Source organism: Dasypus novemcinctus, chromosome 2, assembly GCF_030445035.2.
Source record: "Dasypus novemcinctus isolate mDasNov1 chromosome 2, mDasNov1.1.hap2, whole genome shotgun sequence".
NCBI classification, from domain to species: Eukaryota; Metazoa; Chordata; class Mammalia; order Cingulata; family Dasypodidae; genus Dasypus; species Dasypus novemcinctus.
The window spans coordinates 90,653,034-90,672,976 of record NC_080674.1 but is presented as its reverse complement, the minus strand read 5'-3'; the positions used below and the strand labels follow the sequence as shown (position 1 = coordinate 90,672,976).

Genomic DNA, 19,943 nt, shown 5'->3' with positions numbered 1-19,943 from the left:
GGACCCCTTTCCTTTGAGAAGTCACTTCCAGAAAGTTCAGGTTGAGCCTTGATAGAGCCACTTTTGCCTCCAGACTCAGAGCACACTATCTGGATAGGCTCAGAATTTTCCAAATCATCAATTGCTGGTTTCTTTGTGCTTAACAGTTCAATCTTCAATTTATCTCTTTCCTTCATCATTTCACTAAAAGCTGCAAGGAGAAACCAGGTTTCACCTTCCACAGTTAACTCGGAAATCTCCTCAACTAAATATCCAAGTTCATTGCTTTCAAATTCTGCCTTCAAGCCAATATCAGAACACAATTTCGCCAAATCCTCTGCCACTTTAAAACAAGGATTGCCTTTCCTCTAGTTTTCAATAACACATACATCATTTTCTTCTGAGGCCTCATCAGAAGTACCTTTAACGTCCATAATTCCACTAACAGTCTCTTCAAAGCAATCTAGGCTTTTTCTATCATCACCTCACAATTTTCCCAGCCTCTACCTAATTCTGAAGCTGTTGACACATTTTTAGGTATTTGTCATTGTAGCAACTCTCTTGCCACTACCAAAATCTGTTTTAGTTTCCTAGCTGCTAAAACAAATACCATACAATGAGTTGTCTTAACAATAGGCATTTATTGGCTCATGGTTTCAGAAGCTTCAAGGTTTCCTTCCTCCCAAGGTCGAATCTTCTGGCTGGATGGCCATTTATTGGCTCATGGTTTCAGAAGCTTCAAGGTTTGCTTCCTCCCAAGGTCGAATCTTCTGGCTGGATGGCCATCTTTGGGGTTCCTTGGCTTTTCCATCATGTGGCAATGCACATGGCAATATCTTCTTCCTTCTCTTCTGAGTTTTGATGACATCTAGCTTCTTGCTTCTCCCATGGCTTCTCATTCCATGTCCAATTTCCTTTCAAGGATTTCAGTCATATTGGTTAAGGCCCACCCTTAAGTTTGGGCACACCTTAACTAATAACATCTTCAAAAACCTTATTTACAAATGGGTTCGCACCTATAGCAACAGGGTTTGGGGCCTGAACAATTCTTTCATGGAAGATATGATTCAATCCCCAACAATGTCCCTTGGAGCATTATTCTTTCCCTTCCTGATCCCATCTAGGATGATACATTGCATTTAATTATCATTGTCTCTTTAGTTGCTTTCCTTCCCCTGCCCCCATTGTGGGAATATATATATATAACACAAACTTGCCCATCACAACCACTTCCGAGCATAGCATTTAATGGATTAATCACATTGACAATATCATAGTACCCTCATCAGTTTCCAAAACTAAAACTTACCCATTTTCCAAAACAGAATCCCTAAGGTCATTATGCATTAACTCCCCATTTCCTCTGCCCCCACCCTTGACAACCTGTATTCTGTCTTGATGAGCTTCCATATTCCAATATTGTCTTTTCAGTTACAAAGGAGCTTAAATTTAGCTTCCAACATGTATGACAATCTTGTTTACTTTGATACCAGCTTAACTTCAAAAATATACATAAACTTTATTCCTATATGTTCTCTCCACCTTTATGTAGTTCTTGTCACAAGTTAAATGTTTATTCATTATTAGTCCATAATCACTGATTTCTCATTACATTTCATGCATTTGTCTTTTAGATCCTGTAGGAAGTAAAAAGTGGAGTTACAAACCAAAAATACAATAGTACTGGTATTTGTATTTAACTATGTCATTCCCCTCACCGGAGATCTTTATTTCTTCATGCATCTTCAATCCATTATCCATTCCTTTCAACCAGCAGAACTTTCTTTAGCATCTCTTTTGGAATGTTTTAGTGATGACAAACTCTAAGCTTTTGTTTATCGGGGAATGTCTTAATCTCTCCATCATTTTTAAAAGACAGTTTTGGCAGGTATAATATTCTTGGTTGGCAGTTTTTTGCTTTCCGCATGTTGGCAGGTCATCCCACTGCCTTCTTGCCTCCATTGTTTCTAACGAGAAACCAGCACTTAATCTTATTGAGGTTCCCTTGATGTGGCACACTGCATTTCTCTTGTGGCTTTCAGAATCTTTTTTTTATTGCTGGCATTCAACAGTTTGATTAAATATGTCCTGGCATAGGTCTATTTGGGTTTATCCTTTTAGGAGTTCACTGAATGTCTTGCATGTATTTATTAATATCTTTGGTTCAGTTTGGAAGTTTTAAGCCATTATTTCTTTAAATATTCACTTTGCTCCTTTTGCTCTTTCTTCTTATGGGACTCCCTCAATGTGTATTTTGGTGTGCTTGATCATGCCAAAGTTTTCTCAAGGTCTTTTGATTTTTCTTACATCTTTTTTCCTTTCTGTGCCTCAGACCGAATCATGTCAATTGTCTTATCTTCATGTGCTCTGATTCTTTCTTCTGTCAGCTTCAATATGCTGTTGAACCCCTCTAGGGAAATTTTAATTTCTGTTACGTGGTCTTCAGCCCTGTTTGGTTGCTTTTCATAATTTTCATCTTTCTAATAATATTTTGTGTTTAGCTATTTTTTCCTGATTTCCTGTAGTTCTTTGTTCAGTCTTCTTTTAGCTCTTTGAGCAGATTTTCAAAAGTTTTTGGTATGTTTCAAGTCTGGTCCTCATCATCGATGGCTGCTAATGTCTTAATCTCCTTTTCCTGTGTCATTACTTCTTTCTTTGTATGTTTTGCAATATTTTATTGATAATTACACATTTTTAATGTGTTATTTTAACGTGTTATTTTAATGTGTTATTGCTGGAATTTATACTTTGAGGCATCTGTTCCTTAAGCTTGAATCCAGCTAGTGTTATAACAGACTTTCTTTGATGCCAGGAGTTTTAAAATATATACAAAAAAAAGGAGATAAAAAAGAAAATATCTTTCTCCATATTTGCAGGTTGACCCATGCAAGTGCTCTCCCTAAGGGCTTATCCATAAAATGAGTTCAAGAAATAGCTCCAGTCCAAAGCATAGAGGGCTCCCTAATTCTTTCTGTACATGTGTTTTGTCTTGGGTATTAACATGTGGCCCTGAGAATTCCCTATTCATGGTTCAAATGTCCCCTCTTCTCTAGGAAATAATTTCCTTATGGTCCTAGGTACTGCACTGTATGTCCTACAGTCAGCAATCCCTTGCCCCAGGCAGCACAACCTGACCGATCTCCAATTGTGTTCTGTAGAAGAGTTTGGCGAGCCACCTTCTATACACAAGACAAGTTCTTGTTTGAGCTATTTCAAGAGTAAGAATACTAACTTACTGCATATTTGTGGCAAGTTTTATTTTTGCAGCTTATTAATCACTTAAAGTTCTTTCACACATGCTAGTGCCAGTCCATCCCATGTAGTTGAATGCAGTTAATTATTTTAAAATTTTTACTAAATGTAAAGCCTTACAATTTACATTTATGTTGCAATATATTTAATCCCTTGCAAGTCTGGTTCACTTACCAGACTGTAAACTACTGCAATCCAAGGACCTTAATCATCTTTCTAAAGGCTAATATAGATGTTGACATTTTGACATTTAAATGAGTAAATACATTTTAAAATCCCTATTTTTTATAGGTTGTTGGACTCTGCTTATGTGGTTACAGTCTCAAAATTTTATTAATTCTATTTATGAATTTGTCCAGAGTCAACAATTAGCTATTCTAAAGGTTTATACACTATCCTACTGGTCCCAACTTTGAATCAGGTGAAAATTATAATTATGGGTTCTATGTCTTTATTTAGTCAATGAATCACAGTGTTGACCCATATAGTGAATGTGAATCTACTCTAGAAACCTCTGGAAAGGCTGACTGCAATACAGGAGTTAGCACCCTTGGGGGTTTAAGTCACTCAGTCATTTGCCAGTAATGAGTTCCCTGAAGATACTGTCATTTAGCCCTTTTCCCCCAAACCTATTCACAAATGTATAATAAAAAATGTCACAAAATGCATTGTTAGGCCCAGATAAATATTGTCTACTGCATTTTATTAATGCACTAGACAAGAACCCTGTTAGGAAGGAAATAAAATTATATTTAAATACATTCTTGTTAGCAAAGCCGTACTATATTTGAATGACTACTGCTTTCTCCCAGTGCCTCCTTTTAATAGTTAATTTTAAATTATTTTCTAGGATCAACATGGTCCTAGGTGGGTGGGTGGTAGGGTTAAGAGTATTGGGGGGAGGGCGGCGGACTTGGCCCAGTGGTTAGGGCATCCGTCTACCACATGGGAGGTCCGCGGTTCAAACCCTGGGCCTCCTTGACCCGTGTGCAGCTGGCCCATGTGCAGTGCTGATGCGCGCAAGGAGTGCCGTGCCACACAGGGGTGTCCCCCGCGTAGGGGAGCCCCAGGCGCAAGGAGTGCACCCCGTAAGGAGAGCCGCCCCATGCGAAAGAAAGTACAGCCTGTCCAGGAATGGTGCCGCACACACGGAGAACTGACGCAGCAAGATGACGCAACAAAAAGAAACACAGATTGCCGTGCCGCTGACGACAGAAGTGGACAAAGACGACGCAGCAAATAGACACAGAGAACAGACAACTGGGGGGCGGGGGGAGGGGAGAGAAATAAATAAATCGATGGACCTGGGTTCAATCTCTGGGCCTCCTGGTGAAAAAGAAGAAGAGAAAGCATGCCTGTGCAGCAAGCCAGTGCCCACATGAGTGTCCATGTGATGAGCCAGTGCCCTGCACAGGTGACTCACACAGCTGGATGATGACGCATCAAAAGAGAGACAAGGGGAGAGTCAAGGTAAGGCTCAGCAGAAACCAGGAATTGAGATGGCATAATTGACAGGGAACCTCTCTCTCCATCAGAGGTCTCCAGGATCGAATCCCAGTGAATCCTAGAAGAGAGAAAATGAGAAGACAGCACAGACACAAAAACAGCAGGGCAGGAGGAAGGGAAGGGAGGGTATGGAATAAATAAATAAACAAATCTTAAAAAAAAAAAGAGTGTTGGGGAATCTCAATTAGGTGAATAAAGTTCCAACCAAGCAAAGACTGGTGGGAATGAAGATTTACATTCCATATCACTGGAACATTTTTGGGTTGCCCATGACTCTTCCTCTATTTCTCAGGGTTCATAACTGTCCAGGAATTATCATAAAAATACTTTTACCTATGAGTAGTTTGGAAAGGATTGAGTAAAGTGTCTGAGTACAGACAGCTGTTACTTCTATAGATCATAACAGTGGGGGTGGGAAACATTTGTCAATCAATTGGAGGCCTTCTCTGATCATATGGAATACTTTTTGAGGGAGTCCTTGGGCATTGGCTTGACTGCCATGTGGCTTCCTGGCCTTTGGCAATGCATGGTAATCCTATAAGATCCTTTTCAAACCCTGACAATCACTGTTAAAGCTGAGTCTGTGTGTTTTGTAATTTGCTAATTTCACTTTGGTTCACATAGTCCCTTTAAGGAGTCCATGGACCTTTCTTACCCTCCACCATTCACTATCGTCCCCCATTTTCTTCAAACCAGGAAAACCTAATCTACTAGAGATCTCCATAGTTTCTCTCTAAACTCTTGTCTCTCCAGAGCTGCCATAACCAATTTACACAAACTATGTGGCTTAAAACAGCCCACACTTATTATCTCAAAGTTCTGAAGCCAGAAGTCTGAAATCAAGATGTTAGCAGGGCTATACTTCCTTTGGAGGTAACTGGGGCTGAATCCATTCTTGCCTTTTCCAACTTCTGGTGGTTGTTGGCACTCCTAGACTTGTGGCCACATTACCCCTGTCTTTGACTCTGCAATCATATTGCCTCCTCCACATCTCTTTCTGCCTTTTTAAAAAAATTATAAAAAATATATTTAACTGTAAACCATATTTCAAATGAGGAAGTAGACTTCTAAGGACCAGCATCCTAACAAATATCCCAAGTTTCCTGAATCCCAGGATTCAAGAGGCATCTAAAGGCAACCATATTCCTTTGTTTTTTACGAATAAAATTAATGAGATTCCACTTTCTAAATTCCAATTGTTTCTTTTTTCAGGTCTCACTCTACCCACCCTCTGGCTCCTTCTTCACAGCTATATAAATATCAGTCTCTAAATCAGAGCTTTCTGCAGAATTTTAGACCCATGTATCACTATAACTGCCACAACCAAATGGAAATTGGGACAATCCTTGTGGATAGTCCCCTGTGGATCCTCACAGAGCTGACCAATACCAGCAGGTACTGCATCAAACAAAAACTGAAACCCACCTGCAAGACCTCTAAATTACTCAGTTTATTTATCAATGGAAAGAACAGCAAGGTAATTTCCAAGCCACAACTACATTCAAAAGGAGTTGGGTGATTTAGGATCAATGTTTTCAGCACACTTCTTAGAAAAGGTTGTCTTTCTCTCTTTTAGTGTATCTAGGAGAAGCACAGGAGACATGGGAGCTTGGATATGTCCTTCCTCCCCATCTACACAAATCCAGTATCATTAAAAATCTACCTCTAAGCCATTTTTTTCCTCCTTTGCCTTCCTTCCTCCCCTCCCACAACCTTCGCTTTTTCTCTGTCATCTGATCTCATCCATACAGCTACTCTTTCTCCCTTGTCCTCAGGCTCTTTCAAGGTGAAGTTTTCCAATAGCACAGCTGGCTCCACCACCTGTGTCTGATTTTGAAAGACAGTGGTTGCCAAATCTCGCTGATTTTCAGAATCGCCTGGGGAAACCTTTCAATTTTATTCATTCCTTCCCATTGTCATTCTCAGTCCATTCAGGATATCCAAGTTTAGGCCTGGATATCTGTTTTTTTTTTAAATTATACTTTTAAATTGAATAAAGAAATTAGTAAGGTAACAGGAAAGGAAGCATTAACTGTACAATGGTTAAGTAAGGAAAGATGGCCAATGACATGATTCAAAGAATGAATTAGGGGAAGTGGATGTGGCTGAAGTGATTGGGTTCCTGTGTACCATACAAGAAGCCCCAGGTTTGATTCCTGGGGCCACCTGGTGAAGGCAAGCTGGCCTGTGTTGTGCAGAGCTGGCGCAGCAAGATGACCCAACAAAGGTAGAAAAGCAGAAACAAAAGAAAGTGCATTGAATGGTAATAGAGAGTGTGCATGGCAGGTGTGGGTGAATAATTAAATCTTTTTTAAAAAAAGACTAAATTAGTGGAGGATCAAGAAAAGCTCAGAAAAATAAAAGGAGAAAGAGAAATATGGCAGATTCCTGTATTTTGTTACTATTTCTGCAAGAGGCTCCATCATAAAACTGAATTGTAAAAGTATATTTAAAATGCAAAATGAATTTTTTGAAAATTTCAGTAAATTTTTTTGTTATAAATTACTTGAATTTTATAAACTAATCTCCCCTAACTTGCATTTTGTTTAAAGTAATAACTTTATATCATACAAATACATTCCAAGCATGAAAAGTGCATTATTGCAATAATACCTCTTTGTAAGTCCAAATTTCTTGTTTATAATAAAACTGTACTGTGAAAGAGGAAAAAAAAAAGAGTAAAACCCCCAGTGCCATCTATTGCAGAAGTCCAAAATTCTCTTAAAATGTTCCTCAACCAGTTGCAGAGACATATGTCTGAAAGCAACATAAAATGGAAAAGAAACTACTAGTGTTTTTACCATTTTACATTATTATTGTCTCTAATATTTTCTTCTTCCCAAATAGAAATTCACAGCTTCTATAATGTTGCTCTTGAGTCAGTCATTCTGTGCAGTTGCTACTTGCATGTTTCCAAAATCATCATTTTCTTCATGTGTTCTCTTCAAACTGCCTATGGTACCAGAATAGACAGATAATGATTTTTCTATCTGTAATAGTGACATCATTTGAATTGTTAATTTTGCTTCATATTCCTTAAATTGAAGGACAAATTCAGCATTAGGATTAATACAAAATCTTCTTTCTTGAACATAAGCAAATGCATCTCTGTACTTCATTCCAAATGTTTCCATAATGTACGCAATAACAAAGGCAGCACTCCTGGAGATTCCTGCATTTCTACTGAAAAGAACTTTTCCTTCAGTCTGGAAGCTTTCATCAATAAATTCTTTAGTCATGGGGAAAAAATATTATATTTTCAACTGTATTATCTCCAATGTCCAAGACTAAATATCTAAATAATTGCTGAAAGTTTGGTTTAATGAAGTTTGCTTCAATAGTTTGTCTTATGCATAGTATATGGGTTATTTCATGTTTCTGCACTATAGGTACCTTGTTTTTCATAGCAGAGGAATATGGGCCTAAAAACAACCCAGGTAAAATTTTCTGCATCTCGTCTCATAGGATATGTCCATGTCTCTGCATCTTCTTTGCACTGAGGGAGGGTGGGGAACTTTAGCTTCACATCCTCCATGGTCCTAGCCCTCGAGCCTGTGGATGGGGTAAAAGAGCAAGTTACCTGACTGGCCCACCCTCAGGGAAGGCAGTGGCACCACAATGGGGAACCAGTGGACTGGAGGATTGGCCAGAGGGCAGCAGATTTACAATTTACATGCAAACTAAAGGATCCCTGTGACAACCGACCACGTGAAAAGTAGGGTTGGGTGGCTGGTAACTGGGCACGGTGCTGCTCCTGTCTCCCTCCCACCATGTCTCTGCACCTTCTGAATATCCAGTTTTTTATAATGTGCTCATCATTTCTCACATTTGAGAACCACTGTGTTGGGGCCAAACTAATTTCAAAAGAGGTACTCTCAAAAGAGGAAGTCTGTATCAATCTGCCAAAGGGGATGTTGATGCAAGTACTGGAAATCTGTTGACTTTTATAAAGGATATTTATGTGGGGTAAAGGTTATAGTCCTAAGGCCATGGAAAGTCTAATTCAAGGTGTTGTAAGAGGTACTTTCTCAGCAAAGTCAGCTGCCATGTGTTGAAGCACGAAGACAGGCTATCTCTGCCAGGTTTCGGTCTTCCCCTCTGGGCTGCTTCTTTCTCCTCTAAGGTTTCATGGACCCAGCTCCTTCCTTATCTCAGTTGTAGACTGGCATAGGGCTTGTCTCTCAGGGCTTCTTCTCTCTCCTAGCATATGGCTTATATCTTTCCTGGCCTTCTAGTAATATATCAGTTTCAGCTGTTCTGTTTTCTTCCCAAGGTATGCTGCAAACTATCAGGTGAATGGCTCATCTCTCCCTGGGGCCCCAGGATCAAAAATAACAACAGCTCTCTCTCTTCCTGTTTCCCAGTCTGTTTTAGAAGGATAACTGTCATTTGATTTAGGGGACCACTTGAATAATCCAGAATGATACCCTCTCAAAATTATTAATTTACTTACATCTGGGGAAACGGTTGTGGCTCAACTGATAGAGCATCCACCTACCCACATGGAGGGTACAAGGGTTCAATACCCATGGCCTCCTGACCCGTGTGGTGAGCTGTCCTAGATGCAGTGCTGCCGCGCACAAGGAGTGCCATGCCATGCAGGGGTGTCCCCTGTATAGGGGTACCGCACATACAAGGAGTGCATCCTGCAAAGGAGAGCTGCCCCACGTGAAAAAAGTGCAGCCCACACCAGGAGCGGCACCACACACATGGAGAGCTGAAGGAGCAAGATGATGCAACAAAAATGACAGTTTCCCAGTGCCACAAGACAAGAAGAACACAGAGAGCAGACAATGGGGGGGGGGGGGGGGGGGGGGAGAAAAAGAAATACAATAAATCTTTAAAAAAATTCACATTTGTAAAGACCTTTTTGACAAGGTAACATTCAGAAATTTCTGGGAATAGGATATGGGCATATCTTTTGGGGACCACCATTCAATCCATTACATCTTGTTTAAGGATAGACTTTTTTCCTTCTTTCAAGTTTGGATCTTGAAGCTTTGAAGAAATTCAAGAAACCCATTCTTTCTTCATCATTTGAACTTTCAAGACTTGTGTCTCTTACCTTCTTTGGAAAATTCAATTCATAACCTAGTTCCAGTTGTGTCTTTTGGGATTCTTCCTTCCCTGAGGCAAATGGATGGGAAGGAAAGTTACTGAAACAGAAAGGAAATAATTTAAGATTTAATATCTCAACTTTCACTTTGCATCTGGACATTTGCCCATGTTTAGTGTTGTAGCACCTCTTCTGTTTCCTACAATTCCTCAATTATGGGACAGTTGTTCTCAGATTTCATTTGTACCTTTTTCACCCAAGTCTGTACTATAAACTTTTCTTATCAGACAATATGCTCTAAATTAGAACTATTAGGTACTTGCAACTTAGAATTTCTTTATCCTATTGGGAATAATATTGCTTCCTGTCAATATTTATACTAATTAAAAATGACCATTCTGTAGAACATGAAATAATATTGCATTGTCGCTTAGATTAGCTTTGGTTGTAAGGTCCAAGAAACTATCACTACCTCAAGATCTTGTAGATGTGTCCTTATGTTTTCCTCTAGGAGTTTTAGGGTTCTAGTTTTTATATTTAGGTCCTTGATCCATTTTTATATCAGGTCTGAGATAGAGGTCCTCTTTCTTTCTTTTAGAGATGGATATGCAGTTTTCCCATCACCGTTTGTTGAATAGATTGTTCTAACCCAGCTGGGTAGGTTTGACAGCCTTGTCAAAAATCACTTCATCAGAGATGTGAGGGTCTATTTCTGAACTTTCAATTTATTCCATTGGTCAATCTATCTATATGCCAGTATCATGCTGTTTTTACCACTGTAGCTGAATAATATTCTTCAAAGTTGGGAAGTGGAAGTCCTCCAACTTTGTTCTTCTTTTTAAAGGCATTTTTGGCTATTTGGGAGCCCTTACCCTTGCAAATAAATTTAATAATTGGTTTTTCCAATTCTACAAAGAAGATTGTTGGAATTTTTATCAGGATTGCATTAAGTCTGTAGATCGGTTTAGGTAAAATTGACATCTTAATGATATTTAGTCTTCTAATCCATGACTATGGAATGTCCTTCCATTTATTTAGGTCTTCTTAGGTTTCTTTTACCAATGTTTTGTAGTTTTCTGTATACAGGTCCTTTATATTCTTGGTTAAGTTTATTCCTAACTATTTGATTCTTTAGTTGTTATTGTAAATGGAATTTTTTCTGACTTTCTTCGCAGTTTGCTCATTAGTAATGTATAGAAATGCTATTGATTCTTGTATATTAATCTTGTACCCCACCACTTTGCTGAAATTATCTATTAGTTCACTAGTTTTGCTATGGATTTTGCAGGATTTTCTAAGGATAGGATCATATCATCAGCAAATTGCAAAAGTTTTACTTCTTCATTATTTGGGAGCCTTTTATTTTTCTTGCCTAATTGCTCTAGCTAGAATTTTTGGCACAATTTTGAATAACACTGGGGACATTGGGCATCCTTGCCTTGTTCCCATTCTCAGTGGGAAAGTATTCAGTCTTTCGCCATTGAGTACAATGTTAGCTGTGGTTTTTCATATATGCACTTTACCATGTTGAGAAAGTTTCCTTCTATTCCTATTCTTCAGAGTGTTTCTTTAATTAAGAAAGGATTCTGTATATTGTCAAATGCCTATTCTGCATCAATCGAGATGATCATTTAAGTTTCTTGTATTGAACCATATGTGATACAAATCCACTTGATTATGGTGTATAATTTTTTAAATGTGCTTTTGGATTTGGTTAGCAATTATTTTCTTAAGGATTTTTGCATCTATATTCACTAAAGAAATTGGTCTGTAATTTTCTTTTTTCATAACTTTTTTGGCTTTGGTATTAGGATGATATTGGCTTCATAGAATGAGTTTTGTAGCATTCTTTCTCTTCAATTTTTTTGGTAAGATTTTTAAAATTGATTTCTACCCCCTCTGCCCCCCCGCATTGTCTGTTCTCTGTGTCTATTCACTGTGTGTTTCTTCTGTGTCCATTTGCATTGTCAGTGGCACCAGGAATCTGTGTCTCTTTTTGTTGTGTCATCTTGCTGCATCAGCTCTCACTGTGTGTGGCGCCACTCCTGGGCAGGCAGTGCTTTTTTTGTGTGTGGGGCAGCTCTCCTTATGGGGTGCACTCCTTGTGCATGGCGCTTCCCTCTGCAGGGGACAACCCCGCATGGCACAGCACTCCTTGTGTGCATCAGCACTGCACATGGGCCAGCTCACCACACAGATCAGGAGGCCCTGGGTTTGAACCCTGGACCTCCCATATGGTAGGCAGATGCTCTATCAGTTGAGCTAAATCCACTTCCACTGTTCAATCTTCTGTTTGAAGATTTTGAGTAAGATTAGTATTAGATCTTCTCTAAGTGATTGGTAGAATTAACATGTGAAATCACCTGGTCCTGAACTTTTCATTTTTGGGAGGTTTTTGATGACCATTTCAATTTCTTTACTTGTGATTGGTTGGTTGAGGTCTTCTATTTCTTCTAGAATCAGTGTAAGTTGTTCATGTGTTTCTAGGAATATATCCCATTCATCAGCATTTTCTACTTTGTTGGTGTACAGTTGTTCATTGTATCCCCTTATGATCTTTTATTTCTGCTGGGTCAGTGGTAATGTCCCCTTCTCATTTCTGATTTTATTTCTCTTTTTTGTGTTCATAGTCTCTCTCTTTTTTTCTTTGTTGATTTTGTTGATCTTCTTAATGAACTAACTTTTGATTCTGTTGATTTTTATTCTCCATTTCATTTGTTTCTGCCCTAACCTTTATTATTATTATTATTATTTTCCTTCTGCTTGCTTTGGGATTGGTTTGCTCTTCTTTTTCTAGTTCCTCTGGTGTGCAGTTAGGCCTTTGATTTTTACTACAAGTGCTGGAGAGGATGTGGAGAAATAGGAACACTCCTTCACTGCTGATAGAAATGTAAAGTGGTAGAGCTACTGTGCAAGATGGTTTGGCAGTTCTTCAGGAAACTAAATGTAAAACTGTTGTCTGGTTTGGCAATCCTGCTACCAGGAATATATTCAGAAAAACTGAAAGCAAGGATGCAAACAGATATTAGCACACTGATGTTCATAGTGGTGTTATTCACAATTGCTAAAAGATGGAAACAACCTAAGTGTCTGTCAACTGATGAATAAACAAAATACATACAATGAAATACTATTCAGCTGTAAGAAGAAATGAACTGGGGAAGTATATGATAACATGAATGAACCTTGAGAATATTATGTTGAATGAAATGTCAGACACAAAAGGACAAATATTATATGGTCTCACTGATACAAACTTAAATACAATGAGTAAATTTATGGAGTTAAACTATAGATCATAGGTTAGTAGGAGACAGAACGTGGTCTGAGAAGGGGTAGCTGAAACTGAATGTATGTAGAATGTTTAAGAAGGTCGATTGTAAGTATGTAGTAATGGATGAGTTGATGCAGCACATTATAATCAGTATATCAAACACTGATGATTTATAAATGTGATTGTGGCTGAAATGATTGTGAATTGAAAGACAGCTAGAGGATAATGAATGACTGTATAACAGTGATTTTGGTGGTAGATGAAGATTGTGGTTAATAATACAAATATGAGAATGTTCTCCTACAAGGTTTTTTTAAAAATCTATTTATTTATTTCTCTCCCCTCCCCCCCAGTTGTCTGTTCTCTGTGTCTATTTGCTGCATCTTCTTTGTCCACTTCTGTTGTTGTCAGTGGCATGGGAATCTGTGTCTCTTTTTGTTGCATCATCTTATTGCGTCAGCTCTCCATGTGTGTGGCGCCATTCTTGGACAGGCTGCACTTTCTTTCGTGCTGGGCGGCTCTCCTTACAGGGCGCACTCCTTGCGCATAGAGCTCCCCTATGCGGGGGACACCCCTGCGTGGTATGGCACTCCTTGGCACGCATTAGCACTGCGCATGGGCCAGCTCTACACGGGTCAAGGAGGCCTGGGGTTTGAACCGCGGACCTCCAATGTGGTAGATGGACACCCTAACCACTGAGCCAAGTCCACCGCCTCCTACAAGGTATTAGGAATATGGTGCTACATGGGAAAAACTGAACTAATGTAACTTAGAGACTAGAGTTAACAGTAATATTGTGATATTTTTGTAGCAAAGACAAAGAACATATTATATCAATGTAAAAGGTTAAAATAAAGAATATTCGGTTTAGTTTTATGAGATATGAATATGATTAAATATTTTTTTTCTTTATTTTCATTAACAAAGAGACCTTGGTCATGTCATTTAACAAATCTGTGCTCATTTATGTATCTTTTGGAAGACTGGAGAAACAATTGAGGGTTTTTTTTTTGGTTTTTTTTTTTAAAGATTTATTTATTTATTTAATTTCCCCCCCTCCCCTGGTTGTCTGTTCTTGGTGTCTATTTGCTGCGTCTTGTTTCTTTGTCCGCTTCTGTTGTTGTTGGCGGCACCGGAAGTGTGGGCGGCGCCATTCCTGGGCAGGCTGCTCTTTCTTTTCACGCTGGGCGGCTTTCCTCACAGGGCGCACTCCTTGCGCGTGGGGCTCCCCCACGCGGGGACACCCTTGCGTGGCACGGCACTCCTTGCGCGCATCAGCACTGCGCATGGCCAGCTCCACACAGGGCAAGGAGGCCCAGGGCCTGAACCGCGGACCTCCCATATGGTAGACGGACGCCCTAACCACTGGGCCAAAGTCCGTTTCCCCAATTGAGGGTTTTTTTGGGGGGGATTAAATGATATAAATGTGCCTGTATAGAATTTGTTTAAGTAATGCTTCCGAAATTTGTTAAGCTGCCTTTTGTCTGTTTTTTTATTTTTGATGTTGAAATAAAGTTTACTTTAAAAAAAAAAGTATGACTTCATATTAAATGAAATTTACTGCATATTTTAATTAAAATTTATAAATTAAAAACATATTTATACTAATTATTAAATTGCCTTTTATTGAGCCACTACCATGAACTTGGCTCATTGCTGTGTGCTTTGGATATGTTACTTCCATTACTCAGAATAACCTGTATGCGAGAAATACTTATCAGGCTCAGAGTACTACTAGTAAGTGTTGAAACAGGAAAGTAAACCCAGGTCTGTCTCACTCTTACACCCATTTTCTTTCTACTAAATCAAACTATTTCTCAAGTGTTCTATGTAGAGAATGAAACAAAGTAGCAGCTAGGGAGTTCAGCTTTCTCTTTCAGTTCCAACTGACCTTAGGCCAGAAGCTACAAAAGGGTTTTTCCCTTCCTCAGTCACTTTCTAGCTTCGAAATGAATATGAAAATACCCATTTTTGTGTTCTCTTAGCTGTTTGTGTGTGTGTGTCCAAGTGTCACTTCATTTCTGGGTTTTGAGTTTCTTGACACTATCCTTCAGAGCCCATATTACCTTCTTATAATTATCCTTGGTGTGTGGTTGCTTTCTTCCAAGGTTTCTGCCACTTCCAATTAACCAAGCAATTCTTCCTTGTTGCTCAGCATTAAGTTCTTCAGTTGTTCCTGCTACCCACTGGGACATTAAATCATGAGAAAGGCAAGTCAATAACTTGCCAAATGTTTTGTTTTTAACCCAATGAAAGTTCAAAAAGTGTCTAGCTATTTGAATTTTCATTATTCTTTTTTTGATTGCTGTTATTGCTATAGGTATTGGCAAACAGTACACTATAGGGCACTGTGGTATCAGTAATGAATTCTTATGTGAAGAATTGCATGTGACAATACATGTTTGGAATCAGTTTCAAGCCTCTCACATAAAGCTTTCTGAAGCAGTTTTGAGCTTCACATTGTTTATATGTACACTTGGTCATTCTAACACATTCCCCTTTCTTGGCCCACACTCAAGTGCATCACATGGAGAAGTATCCAGAATTATTTTGTAAATCTCATTTTAAGCTGTAATCCTAAACGAGAAAGTGGTGGATGGGGTAGTCATGACCTCTCTCTAGTAAAACATACACATTAAAAAATTATACAATTAAGGTCATGGAGCAGAAGATCTATGAATATGAAAATACTATAGCTTAATTTTTGCTAACCTCTAAGTAAAATTTAGCATTTCCTTCTATTGTGAATATATGAATAAACTATATTGTTATTAGCAGTACTGGTAACTTCTCAGCAGTAAAAATCACAGATATTTTTCTATCAAATGATTATAGTTGTAGATATCTCAAAATGCAATTTGTATTTACTACATTAGACTTTCCACTAGATTTTGTTATTTGGTGCATTAATAAAAAAGTACATGTATAAAACACATTTGTTAACTATTTGACTACTGTATTTTAGTATAATTCTAAAATAGTATTTACAATACTATTTTTAAGTTTTATGCATTATAAGCATTACTCTGAAAAAGGCTCTATAAGCTCCACCAGACTGCTAAAGGGATCAATGGCACACACACACAAAAATGGCTAAGAATGTCTACTATGGACTCTGGCATTGTGGTTAAGAGTATGTATTTCTGTTGTCATACTGCACGGGCTCAAATTCTATTCTGACACTTACTGTACTTCTTTAATTAAGTTATATACTCTTGGTACAGATTCTTCATCTGTAAAATGCACATAATAATACCTACCTAAAAGTCTTGCTATGAAGATTAGTGAAAAAATATTTTTAAAGAGTTTAGTACAATGCTTGGCACAAGGTATGTTATTTATCTTTATATCCACTCTGACAATAAAACTTCATTAAGATCCTATTATTTACATTTATCCTTCATACAAAGATTTTTTTACTGCATTGTCAGTAGCTTCATTTAAAAATTTTATTAGTAAATATTGAGTAGTGTCAAATGAATATTTATAAAATACATGTGTGATATAAAGAAGAATGATACATTGATGAAGACAAATATATATCCTCATACCAGGTTAAGGGAAAAAAGTCACTTTAAAAAGAATGAAAATATAATTTATTATTCAAACTGAAACACTTTTTAGAGCAAAAGAGGGTGTTATCATTATACCAGGAATACAGGCGAACTAGGACTGTCCGAGGTAAACCAACATTTATAATCACCCTAGTTTTAAGTCTCATGTGCCCCAACATTATTCCATCCCCTTCCCTTTGTGCAGAAAATCACTCTCTCGAATTCTGTGGTTATCATTCTTTTCCTTTCCTTTTAATTTATAGTTTTATTTCTTATGCTTATATACTTAAACAAGATACTGCTTACTCTTTTGGTTCTTTAATTTATACAAATGGAATCCTACTGTAATATTCTTGGTTAAATAGCTTTTTTACTCAATATTTTATGATATTCATCCATGTCCATGGACGTGTAAATCACTTTCTCTCACTGCTGAATTCTAGGGTATGAGTATTACATTACACCCTACTGTTGATGGACACTTGGGTTGTTTCCAATTTTTACTGCTACTATGAATATTGCTATGAACCTTCTTGTTCATGTCTCCTGGTACACATTTCTCCTGGGTAACAAAGATGCACATCTTCAAGTTTACTAGATAATGCCAAATTATTTTCCAAATTGATTATACCAATTTATACACAAACCAGATATGTATAAGTGTTCTGGTGATATTGTCACACTTTTACTTTTCCGTTTATAATAAACTTTAGAGAAATTTTATATTACAGAAAAGTTACATCAAAAGTATAGGAGAAGTTCGATGCCCAAGGCTGCAACTTCTGCAGCTCCGCCGAGCGCTGGGACCCGCTGGCCCTGGGAGCCAGGGCGTTTGATATCTAAACCAATCAGAAAAACCAGTAAGATGGCGGTGGAGTAAGGTGCTCCTAGAGTTAGCTCCTGCTACAGAGCAGTTAGTAAACACCCACAGCTATCTGGAGCTAGCTGAAGCACCTGTTTGGGGGCTCCAGGAGACCAGAAGAGCATCCTGCAACGTCCTTGGGGGAGTGGAAGGAAGAGACTGCCCATCTGCAGAGAAGACTTATAAGTAGAGTGCTCCACACCCTGGAGGCTGGTGCCCAACCGCCATGGGAGGCACGAGCCGCTTCCGGAGCTGTTCCACGGCTGGAATTGAAAGGTCCACTTCTCCAAAATGGGAGAGGAAGAGACGGTTGGGCACCAATTTCAGATGTGATGAGGAAATTCAGTGGGCTACAGTATGATCCTGAGAACAGCTAAGGTTTGAGCCTGTCCAGGTCAGAAAGAGGCTGGGAGCCACCATCTTAACTCTGCACCTGGCATGAAGGGAAGTGGGGTGGACTGAAAATCCCAGCACTGGTGGGGACCGGTTTCTTCCCATCCATATCATATTGCAGGTCTAGCCTAGGCCCCAGTGCCACCTCCAGCAGGGAGGAAGCTGTGGGGACCTGCACCAGCCTCTCTGGAAAATTACCAGCCAAGCCACAGAGGCCAGTAATCATCCTACTCTGGCAGGACAAGCCGCCCCAGGAGCTGGTCTGTGATGGGAATTGGAAGCTCCATTTCCCAGATAGAGGGGAGGAGGAGATGGTTGACTGCTGATTTCAGCTACTGATTGGTAGACTCAGGTGGATAACAGATAACCTTGGGAACAGCTGGGATGAAAACTAGCCCAAGTCAGAAAGAGGCCAGTAGCCACCATTCTGACTCTGCCCCCAGCCCGAGGGAAGCGTGGCTGACAGTTTCTTTCACACAGATCAACCTACAGCCTGCCTAGGCTTCAGCTCGGCCTAGGCTTCAGCCCCGCCTCTGGCAGGGAGAGGCTGAGGAGCCCAGCACCAGGCTGTACAGGTATCTGCAGGGAACTGCAGCTGGAGTAGACTGAAAATCAGAAGCCCAGGGCAACTGTGGTCATCTTAGGACCCGCACTGCATAGATTGCTGCCCACACCTGCAGCTCCATCCCTGCCCCAGGTAGGGGAAAAAGGGTCAACTACAGTCTAGACCTGCACATGGATTATTCCACATAGCTATGACTCTATCCCTATGGCTGGCAAAGGAGAAAGTTGGAAGAAGCTTCTTTGGTTCCTGGTGCAATGAGGGCAGTTTGAGCCTCCACAGCTTATAGCACCAACTACATCCTTGGCTCCTACTGTGAAACCAGCAAGGGAGAAATGATAGGAAGCCCTAAACTAGAGAGAAAAACTGCACCCAGGAAAAATACTCTAGTAAGCCAGGTGCCAAGACACCAACAAAAAATTATAATCCACATTAAGAAACAGGAAGCTATGGCTCAGTTAAAAGGAACAAGATAAGCCTCCAGATGACATAAAGGAGTTGAGACAACTAATTATAGATGTTCAAACCAATCTCCTTAATAAATTCAATGAGATGGCTAAAGAGATTAAGGATATTAAGAAGACATTGGATAAGCACAAAGAAGAATTTGAAAGGATACATAGAAAAACAGCAGATCTTATGGGAATGAAAGGTGCAATCAACGAAATTAAAAATACACTGGAATCATATAATAGCAGATTTGAGGAGGCAGAAGAAAGGATTGGTGAGCTTGAAGAAATGGCCTCTGAAAGGGATCATACAAAAGAACAGATGAAGAAAAGAATGGAAAAAATTGAACAAGGTCTCAGGGAACTAAATAACAGCAAAAGACGTGCAAACATACATGCCATGGGTGTCCCAGAAGGAGAAGAGAAAGGAAAAGGTGCAGAAGGAATATTTAAAGAAATAATGGTAGAAAATTTCCCAACCCTATTGAAGGACATAGATATCCCTGTCTAAGAAGCACAACGTACTCCCATCTGAAAAAATTCAAATAGACCAACCCCAAGACACATATTCATCAGAATGTCAAAGGCCAAAGACAAAGAAAGTATTCTGAGAGCAGCAAGAGAAAAGCAATGCATAACATATAAGGGATATCCAATAAGATTAAGTGCTGATTTCTCACCAGAAACCATGGAGGAAAGAAGACAGTGGTCTGATATATTTAAGATACTACAAGAGAAAAACTTCCAGCCAAGAATCTTATATGCAGCAAGACTGTCTTTCAAAAATGAGGGTGAAATTAGAATATTCACAGATAAACAGAAACTGGGAGAATTTCTAAGCAAGAGACCAGATTTTCAGGAAATACTACAGGGTGTGCTACAGCCTGAAAAGAAAAGACAGGAGAGAGGGGCCTGGAAGAGAGAATAGAAATGAAGATTATATCAATAAAAGTAACTAAAAGTGTCAAAAGAGTGGTGAAAATAACATATGACAGATAAAACTCAAATAGTCAGGAATAAACTTAACCAATGATGTAAAGCACTTGTATTCAGAAA

General features: G+C 39.1%; 1 long non-coding RNA gene and 1 pseudogene across 1 annotated transcript in view; both read right to left on the bottom strand.

Moving 5' to 3' along the window:
• Nucleotides 1-19,943, bottom strand: part of LOC139436183 (uncharacterized) — an 89,846-nt gene that overhangs the window by 37,167 nt on the left and 32,736 nt on the right. The gene's annotated exons all lie outside the window — the stretch shown is intronic.
• Nucleotides 7,544-9,880, bottom strand: LOC101411265 (serine/threonine/tyrosine-interacting protein pseudogene; annotated as a pseudogene).